Source organism: Bacillus rossius, chromosome 2, assembly GCF_032445375.1.
Source record: "Bacillus rossius redtenbacheri isolate Brsri chromosome 2, Brsri_v3, whole genome shotgun sequence".
Lineage (NCBI taxonomy): Eukaryota > Metazoa > Arthropoda > Insecta > Phasmatodea > Bacillidae > Bacillus > Bacillus rossius.
The window spans coordinates 118183588-118194865 of record NC_086331.1 but is presented as its reverse complement, the minus strand read 5'-3'; positions in this window follow the sequence as shown (position 1 = coordinate 118194865).

Genomic DNA, 11278 nt, shown 5'->3' with positions numbered 1-11278 from the left:
ATTATATTCACTTTTCAGTTTTATCAAAACGTCATTAAATTTGTTCATTTATTTTTATAAATATTTATTATTTATTCAATTTAATAATAAATATTAAATAAATATTTTAATTTTATGTTCGACTTTAATTTTTATCACAAATCTTTATTAAATGTTTTATTAAATTTATTTATTTATTTTGTAAATATTAAATAACCAATAATAAATATTTAACATTAATAACTGAATAATATTTAGTTTTAATTATATTAAATAATAATATTTAATTTATATCAATAAATAATACATACGGATAGTTAACCTCAATTATATTGGAGCACTTGAAAACGTATATAAGCCCAATTGTTTTTACTAATATTTACGAATTGTAAATAATATTAATCAAAATATTCAATTTAAATCACTACTGAATATAATTTATTTGCACTTGTATGAAAATAAAACACGTGTTGTGAATGCAGAAACTAGAAACATGTGGATGAATATTATAAATATGAAAACAGTGATCAGAGGCGACGAGCGTGCCAACCTGCGCGACTAATAGAGGTTCTATTTCTATTTTGTTGGTAGCTTTTTTTTCGAGACTCAATGAGCGGTTTAGTGGGCAGCTTCAACATGTTAATTTTGTGCTACAGTGATGCGCGCGCATCTTAAATTTCACTCTCATCATTTTTTATAACGCGCCTAAAGAAGTATAACTTCAAAAATAAAATACTCTTTTGCTTGGACCACCCTAAAGTAACAAAGATAAGCTAATGAATACTAAATATTTTTATTCAAGAATAACATATACATCAATGATTATTATGTAAAAATAAGTAGTCATTAAACAACCTTTTTTTTTTTTACTCTACAAGTATGGCACATATTTGTGATTGAGTTACACTTAACAACTTGGTGTGTGCAGTTTTCAAAGTAAAAATGGTATCGTACTACATACAGTCTCTTATTCAACTTTTAAAGCTTCTTATTTGATTGCTTACACTTTGTCTGCAAAACCAAGTAAACTATTTTTTACCAACAACTATTTACTTTTAATTATTCAGATACCATTTGAAGAGCATGATTCCACTTCAAATAAAAATTAAAAAAAAAAATACTAGCAATAGCCTTAAGTGACATACAAAAAAAAATCATAATCACATATTAAAACAAATTAAAACAGTGCACTTTTTTGTTTACTTTTCGCGCCTTATGTTATGATACATTAATAGCAAAATATATATATAATAATCAACTCTGTTTACATAATTGAATTGATAAATTATTTAAAGTTTCCTTTAAACTTTTGTAAGAAAAGAAACGAGTTTCTTTGGTTGCACAAAAGGATTGACTACATAAAAATAATCATGGGAAATTTTTTTATAACAATAAGATCAAAATAAAAAAAAATGAACACTCGAGCGAATCTCTGAAATAGTCATGTGCTATTTCGGTGAGAGGTATTGGCGCGGGAGTTGTGCATGGCTGGAGCTAGCTGCTGTCGTCGCTGGAGTTGTGGACGTAGCCTTCGGCGAGGAACTCTAGCAGCGGCTGCAGCACGTGGGGCGGCAACTTGGCGGCCAGGCGGCGCACCAGGTACACGCCGCCCACGCCCAGCTCGCGCGTCACCAGCCGCACGTGGCGCTCGTCGGCGCCGGCGGCGGCGAAGAGGCGGCGCACGGCGAGGCGGCGCGCGCAGCCAGTGTCCGGCCAGAAGGCGCGCAGCAGCGCCAGGCCGGCGAGCAGGCGCGCCGCGTGCAGCCACAGCCAGGCCAGCATGTGCGCGATGGCGCGCGGCGGGTCGGCGGGCAGCACGCACGCCGCCTCGGTCTCCCCCGGGCCGGCCCCCGGCAGCCACTGCGCCAGCCAGTCGCGGCCGCACGCCCGCAGCGCGCCGCCCGACAGCTGGTCGGTCACGAGCACCTGCCGACAGAGGCCGTGGGGGAGAAGACCGGCAGCCACTGCGCCAGCCAGTCGCGGCCACACGCCCGACAGCTGGTCGGTCACGAGCACCTGCCGACAGAGGCCGTGGGGGAGAAGACCGGCAGCCACTGCGCCAGCCAGTCGCGGCCGCACGCCCGCAGCGCGCCGCCCGACAGCTGGTCGGTCACGAGCACCTGCCGACAGAGGCCGTGGGGGAGAAGACCGGCAGCCACTGCGCCAGCCAGTCGCGGCCACACGCCCGACAGCTGGTCGGTCACGAGCACCTGCCGACAGAGGCCGTGGGGGAGGATACCGGCAGCCACTGCGCCAGCCAGTCGCGGCAACACGGCCGACAGCTGGTCGGTCACGAGCACCTGCCGACAGAGGCCGTGGGGGAGGAGACCGGCAGCCACTGCGCCAGCCAGTCGCGGCCACACGCCCGACAGCTGGTCGGTCACGAGCACCTGCCGACAGAGGCCGTGGGGGAGAAGACCGGCAGCCACTGCGCCAGCCAGTCGCGGCCACACGCCCGACAGCTGGTCGGTCACGAGCACCTGCCGACAGAGGCCGTGGGGGAGAAGACCGGCAGCCACTGCGCCAGCCAGTCGCGGCCACACGCCCGACAGCTGTTCGGTCACGAGCACCTGCCGACAGAGGCCGTGGGGGAGATGACCGGCAGCCACTGCGCCAGCCAGTCGCGGCCACACGCCTGACAGCTGGTCGGTCACGAGCACCTGCCGACAGAGGCCGTGGGGGAGGAGACCGGCAGCCACTGCGCCAGCCAGTCACGGCCGCACGCCCGCAGCGCGCCGCCCGACAGCTGGTCGGTCACGAGCATCTGCCGACAGAGCGTCGTGGCGGAGTAGTTTCAAGCAGTGGCTTTCATGTGTTGATTTTGAGATGTAATGCACAGGTAAACAAGATCAGTGAGAATCAATCCCCCTTATTTTGTGGTGTGGCATACCAGGAATTTTGCAACTCCTACAAATAACTTATCTATAGAACACGATTTATTGAAGAGAAACGTCTATGGGCGCGATGAGAGTAATATTTTAAGGCCGAATTTTGATGCAATAATTTCGTGAAACGTTGTTGTGAATCTTTTCTGACGCGAAAAGGACAAGTTTTCCGGAACATGTCCGGCTTTACGCACCTCCTCCCTCCCTGTACCTGCACCTCAAAGGTAGAATAAGGGAACAGCTGATAGACGTGTTAGAATAGGCCTATCAAAGCTTTGATACAAGCTTGTTGCCTATCTCAAGGATCCGTGTTGCTTGAAAACACGCCCCTCCACCTGTCCGGCTGACACCAGGCAGGTTTCTCAGGTACACGGGGACAATCTAGGTTGTCCACGTGCACTTACAGATTCTTTAGGCTGGTGTTCTAGCCTTCTAAGCAATCCGCGTATAGGCAGGGGTGTCACCCGCATTAACCCGGTTAGGGACGGTGAACCACTTCGTCCCAGGTCGTGAGATCCACGAGCACCCACCAGCGACCAGGGGCGTAACCAGGGGGGGGGGGTTAGGGGTTCAAACCCCCACCCCCCTTATCAACCAAATTATTAATTAATATCTTATTCATCACTCAAACAAATTTCATATTAAAATTAATAAAATTTTTACCATTACAATATTTAAATTTAAGTACCGAAAACTGCTAAAATAGCACTATTTTACACCTTAAAATCCAAATTTTCCTGGGGGAGGACCCCCGGACCCCCCACTTTAATACGGGGGGCCATGCTTCTTAACAACCCCCCCATACATAAATCCTGGCTACGCCACTGCCACCCACTGAGGCTCAATTCAATTGGATCAGAAATGTGGCAGGTGCTGCACCACTGTGCTGGCCAAGATTGTTCCCGAATGCTTCCGCCGGAACGTAGGCAATGGTACTGGTCCCTACCACACCCCCCACGGTCTCGTCGGAGGTGGTCCTCCCACCATCCGAATGTCTCCACCCATGTGTCCCAGACATCTGAGGAGGATCCCTGCACCCATTATTTAGGGCTGGAGTGCTGAGTCGTCCCGTGCAATCATTGGCGCTTCGATCCAGGGTTAACATCCATTCCACTGGACCCCATGCACCTATGCCACCGATCCATCGGGGGGTCTCGGCATCAGCAGCATTTCTGCCACACTTAGCCGGCGGACCACTTTTCAGGCAAATGCTCCTACTAAGGCCGCTGTGCTCTTCTGCAGGAGCATTTGAGGTAGTGTCATTTCACCCTCCAGGAGCCCAACCTGGAGCCGCAGTTGTTCACGCAGGTCCTCCATCTTCCCACAGTTGGTCAGAACATGGTGTACATCCTCGTTCTCATGGCAGTACAGGCAGAGTGGTGTGCCCACCAACCCAAACCGGTGCAAGCTAGCCCGGAGGTTACCGTGACCAGTTAAGATCTGCGCAAGCGCTTGGGTAACTTGGAGGAACCCAGCCCGCACGCGACGCCGCACAAACGGGAACACCGCGTAGGTGTGCCGCCCTCTCTCCGATGTATCCCATCTGAACTGCCACGCAGCAAGACTGTGCTCCCACACCAAGTGTTCGCGTTCAGAAGTCAACTCTTGTTTGATTCTGAGGCGGACCAAGGCCCCACGCTCCAAAACTTCAATATCCAGGGGAGCCACACCAGCAAGGACAGGTAGGGCATCACTAGCCACAGTGGCGTACGCCTTGGTTACCGCAAGTAGAGCTGCCCGTACGCGAAAAGGACAGGGAGATATATAGAGAGTGCTATGCTATATAATATGTTGATGGGCGCGTTTTCGTTCTCCTCTTTGTGCGATGATTCTTCCCCCGCCCCAAAAATAAACCCGAGAGACATGGATGAACGAAAGAATAAGACATAGTGTGTGCGCATGCGCTTGTTTCAGAAAACAGATATAAATGTCTTATACAGTCAGCTGTGAATGCCTTGAATTTTATATTTGCTACCAGGGCGCTTGCATTCCTCCTTGTTCAACTAGCAGCGTAGAGACCGCTGTTGAGACATTTCCTGCATACATAGCGCTACCTGTTATAAATTTAATATATCGTTCAGAGATTTGGTGTGTTCCAAATAGCAGAATTGTTTGAAGAAACAGTAACACGCACTTTTTTTTATTGTGTATTTCAACAGTGGTAATATTTATTGTTAATAATTTTGATTGATTAATAATAAATTATATCCTGTGCAGTTGTTTTAAAGTGAGTAATAATTATGTTAATTCACGTTTATTAATTTAGTTTGGTTTTAATCAATTTCTATAAATACAAAAAAAGGTTAGGATTATTAAATACCTGAAAAATAAATGAAAGCTAAAAACCCCACGCTGTGTTATTTTCAAAAAATTGTCTTTCTCTCTCTCTCTCTCTCTCTCTCTCACACTCTCTCTCTCTCTCTGCCGTTTTACCTCTCACGAAATACTTACGACTCAAGGTTTGAATTGCAAAATAATTTTCTCTTCTATCACATGTTCTACTGAGTTACACGCGCTCTTTTTTTAATCACAAAACAGCGTTAAGTGTTTCTAGAAGAGTTTAAATCTCGTTTACCAAGTTATTAGTCGTCAAGTAGTTAAATTAACATAATAAACCTAACACTTGGTTTTTGAACCTCCCGTCAAGGGTTATTATTTTTTTGCTAGTAGCTATCGGCCCATCCAGCAGATAGCGTCACATGTCGCGCAAAACATGGTTTCAGTTTCCACAGTAAGAGTCGCACTTCTATAGCTCTCTCCTTGTTCTATGGAGAACACCTCCACGGGTGTCAGCCACAGAGCCTGAGGCTCGTATTAAAACAACCATCTGAATCAGCTGACGTATACAGTAACATGCGCGTTTGTTTACAGATTCTACTTCAGCATACTTTTTGACGTGACAACGTCTAATAAATCGATGAACGCCAGCTGCACGCACGAAAAAGTGTCCCGTTACGCACATTGTCCCAATACACTGTGTCCCGTTACGCTCATTGACGCTTGCACCGCATCTATCTCTCTTCCACTCGATTGGAACAACCATCGATTTGACTTTTTCGAGGCACATTAAACTTGAAACACTCCCATTCGTTTCCTACTTTTCCTATCATCGTCCTATCCTTAACAGAATAACACAGATTGGAAGAAGTTAATTAGCAAACATGTATAAAAGTTATAGTAAAAATAATCTCTTCGTTTAAATAATAAACATATTTGAATTAATGAGCGCAAATAAAAGTAAATTTATCAATTAAATTGTAGATTTAATTTCACTCCTTCTTTGTATCCATACAAAATAGTGATAATTCAATAGAAATGATTCAATTTTATTCATAAAAGTATGTAATCGTTTCATCAATGTTTTGTTATGACGTTGTCACGTTAAACTATCGTCCGTAAACCGACTTTACAGAAAACCAATTTTTTAAAAATAAAATAATGTATTGTTTTTTAGTGTTGTTACAGAGGATTTTACAACCAAAACATCGCGCAACTACGTTCGCCATGACACGACTGGCAAATCCAGGGGTACGGTCTCATTCTCCTCTCCCCTACAAAAGCTGAATTAATTTCAGTTATACTTTAATGCCTATTCGTAGTTTTCCCAATATAAAAACGTATGGTTTTACTTTATGCTATAGATGATAGGATGGTTTTCATTACCACAAATAAAATACACAACACAAACTCACAATACTTTCTTAGAATGTTTCTTGCAATAATGAGTATAAATTTTTTTTCCGACATACGCCATTACTGGTTACACTTAATGTCATAAGAATCCTCAATAATCTAAAAAAAAAAAAGTTGAATAAGCAAACATACTGAAAACAAGTGCACAGAGAGCACAGAAAATTCTGTGAAGGAACAAGTCAGAAAACATATCACAGCACAGACGATGTATTTAACTTTTGACATCAGCTGATTTTGGCTTGTTTTCAGTGAGTTTGCATATAAATCTTTTTTTTTTTTTTCATTTTTATTCGTTTCTCTTGACATTGAGTGAAACTAGCAATGGCGTATGTCCAAAAACGTATTAAATTAACAAAATACTAACTGCCAGTAAAGCAGTGCTATTGGTACTAAATATTTTCATGCTAAATCTCCACCTAAACAAGTTTCTTCGGCTTCCTGCGGAGAAGTTTACCTTAATTGCAACGTTGTGTTTTAGTGAAATATTTAAAACATTTCTTAACCTGCTTAAAGCTTGTCTGTTCAGCTAACGTAAGAGAAGCATTGGTTTGGTGAAGGAATACATTTCCTTCACTTTCTAAACAATTTTAACGTTACTGTAGTCTATGTAAAACTCTTGCCTGCATTATGATCTCTCAGTGTTTGGCTCGCAGAAATATACAGTCTCGAATTCACAGTAGGCTACATATAATCGGAGGCTTTTTCTTGTGATTTTAGTTCTTGAACTTGATACCTGGTATTTTCTAATTTCCAGTTTCAGACATGTGTTTTAAAAATGTATGTTAAAACATGATGGGGTTAATGCTTGCATAAATGTTTTTTTATGTTCAAACAATGTTTGTTATAAACGTCTTAAGGCGCGTTATGAAAAAATGATGAAAGTGAATTTTTGCGGTGCGCCCGCACCATGCAATGAAATTATCACAGGATGAAAAAAAGGCTGCACACAAAAATAAGGCTACATAGAAATAAAAAATTTATATGGTGCTTTTAAATCATACACTTTAGTGATCGATATTGAATACGGGTCCATAATTATTCCTGTCAATATTCTGCTGGGTTTCTCCGTGTGCTCCCGTTATTCTTAGTGAGACGTTTGCTGATATTCTCCGAGTGTTTCTGTACATTCTAAAAAAAAATCCCTGAATGTATTTTTTTGAAACAAATCACAAAACAATTTGCCCAGTGTAGCGCTAATGCTGCGGTTCTCCATCTAATTCCTAGAGGGAAGAGCACTTTGTATTAAAAAGCGAAATCAAGGATCTTAAACAATGATCCTTTTAGTAGTGTTTCTAATATTTACCTTTTATATAATCTGTAAACAAATTTTAATTCTTATAAAAGCAGTATGTATGGTAATGTTCGCAGGCTTTCACGGCCATTGTCTGAAGTAGCTTGGCTTCTGGGTTGTAGCCGCGTCCTTGGCGAATAATAGTAGATAACTGCTCCCTGATGATGGCGACGGCAATGTCGACTGAAACGTCGGTGAATTATTCGCCAAAGAAGCGGCTACAACCCAGAAGCCAAGCTACTTCAATACCTATGTATTGTATTATGAACGAATGAATAAAGATAACTAATAGTATATGCAACTAGTAATTAATTATTATTTTTAATATTTACAACTAACAACCTTGATATATAACTTTTAAATAATTATTTTAAAAAATTGAAGTGTCGTGAAGGGGAAAGGGGGGTGTCCACTTCACTTTACCTCAATTACGTTAACATATAGATAAACGACAAAAAAGCATTGGCCCTAGTAATAGGGTCAGGCAGAGTGCCAAACGTGTTGTGCAAAAAAACCCTAAAGAAAAGCATAAATGTCGTGGCAGAAATACACAACTTTATTATTATTTAACTCAAGACCCATATTAATATGGAGGGACAACTCATGAAAAGTGAACTGCCCATAAAGAGGGAGCAATGCTATTTGTAAATACTTTCGTATTTATTTTCCAACTTTTGTATACTATACGGCTATAGCCAATTTGTAAGGCCATGTACTTTTCGCGAAAATAATCCAAAACTAATTGTAACTTAAAATACTGTCGCCTCGTCTGTATTTCGTGATTGGGTGAGTTTCTTTCAGGTACATGTCGATTGTTACAACACCAATCACAATAATTCAGTACGGGAGCAAACGCGTTCCGAGTGGCTCGCTCAGATAAGGCAACGACTTCTCTCGCAGACGGTCGCCAATCACAAGGAAGAAACCACTGGTGCACGTCTACCTTGTTGATTTGCAGTCTAATAGGCGTTCAGAGTTTTACGCGAAAAATTCATGGCGGACAAAAGTGGAAAAATATCGAAATTAGGTAGCAAAATGTTGGGGAGGGGGGAGATTTTCAATGTGGTTTGAAAATTCGAAGGGCTTATGATTAGTACGAAACTCAACATTTCAAATACTAAAAAAAGTTATTAACAAATTATAAAAAATAATTTTCATTAAAACCATATTTTTTTTTGGATCTTTGGTTTAGTTTGTCACTTCAAATGTTATATTAAACTATCTATATTAATATTCTAAATTACATAGAATAAAATGTATTTTTTACAAAAACAAACTTTTTTATTGAAATATTCATCAGAGTCAACATCCCAGTCGGCATCAACATCCGAGTCGGGATACAAGGTAGGATAATTTCAGTTTTATTGTCAGTGGTTAATGCAGGAGAGAGTAGTAAGTTCTTGCCTATGACGTGAACGTGTTTGGAGTTGGTGGTATGAAACTTAAAAACTCTTCCTAATTAACATTTATAATAAAAATATATACTTACCAATAAAATTAAACGATTTTTTTAGAATGGTAACTATTTGTATCATTTACACACCTTGCGTGTTTTTTTTTTTTCATAACTTACTTAGTGCTTAGTACAAAGTATTGTTTTTTTTTGTTCTCCAATACTGTATACTTAGCTCAGCCAACAGTGTCTGGTGTGGGGTGATCGTACACTGTATTTGTATCCCGACCATGCTGTCCTGATTTAGTTCCGAAATGGTTTCGCAGAGAAACTGCAAGCCAATGCCGTGACGTGGCCATTGTTTCTCTGCGCTGCGTAGTAGTGTTACCATATCGAGTGACCTGGCTGACAATGACGCATTGTGCTTTGCATTGTGTGAGGTTATCTGAGTGGCTGGGTGCGTGCGTGTAACCTTTACAGTAGCGACTCGTGGCTAACAGCTGTCGCAATATCCGATTGCTTCCTGCAATTGAGAGCCAGGATTACGTCGTTTTTCCTCGTTCTTCTATACTGTTACGTGTTGTTACATGTTTCATACTCAAATATACTGGACGCTTCCGAAATGTATTTTTTTATAAAGCTTTTTGTTTAATATCATTCTTTCAAAAATAATTTATTTCACAATTTATTATGTAAACAACTAGGTTTATAATTCACCATTCGTGACACGTGATTTTTAGCTCCACAAACTTAACCAATTATAAATAAAATAAAGCTGAAATTGGGAAAATTTTGTTGACAAAGCACTAGCACAGCGCTTAATCAAATAAAAAAAAATTATATTCACAGTTTTGAGTTTGAAAGAAACCGCTTGTAGACTAATATACAGCATCAGATAATTATGTCCACTTTTCACGAGAATAATGATGTGCTTTATAAGCACTTGCTAGTTACAGCTAATAAGGGGCCTCTTTCACGTTTCAAAAATGTCTATGAGAGTCTAGCAACATTATCTTAAAAATTTTTTTAAAAAAAATGTATAACCAACATTTGATCTGACGGAAGCAATGCACTACACTAAACAGCAGATACATGGTTAAAACCACGAGTAGCTAAAAACTTAAAAACACTATTGCAAGAATGAGGTACATAAATTATGATGGTGATGACTATGACATAGGTCTTAGCGTCTCTTCGACATCGGGGTAGTTAAAGACGAAGGAAGGTTGATGAGATGAGAATAAAGTTCTAAAGGGATTCATAGTTGGGGGTAAACCGGAGCAACTCTAAAACACCCACCGGCTCATGGCAACGTCAGCCACGTTTCCTACCTGCATAAACACGGGTCTGAACCCGCCGGGAATCATGGTGTAATCCGAGCGAACAGACCAATCACTGTAGCCCCGGGTGCGCTGATCGCTTGCTTCCTTAGCACACATGATGGAATTCAAACAATGTATTATTATGTAATGAGGCGTTGAGAGGAGTGCAGATTTATCACTCGCCTATGAATTCCGTCGCTTCCTTGCGGGCAGAGACCAGCCTCACTTCAGACCTTGTCTGTACGACCATTGAATATATATATCTTATAGAAGTCGCGAGGGGATAGGATTTATTATTCCAATTTTCGGATCCAAAACTGTGGTAGTTGTTAGCTCCGCCGCTAGACAGCTCTTCTTTCCACAAGAGGGTACTCGTAGTTACCAGCTTCCACGCCAGAGCGCTGTAGCGTCGTTTTTTTCAAGGTCGTGCGCGTAATTCTCTGTCTCACTCTATCGAGAGGCGGTGCCTTTTGTTGAAATCCGAGCGCTTAGATACGGGCGGGCGCAACTGAATTGGAGGAGTACGGCCACCGAAAAAAAAAAAAAAAAGTGCGGTTAAAAGATGCCAACATCAAAAATTAAGTTTTAATTATAAGAAAACTACAGAAATTTCTTAAACGTAATAACGTAAAAAAAAAAATACTGACATTCGTAGTTCAGAATTTATAAAATGTGTTAACGGAGTGGCGCATTGAGTAAAATGGCAAAACATAAT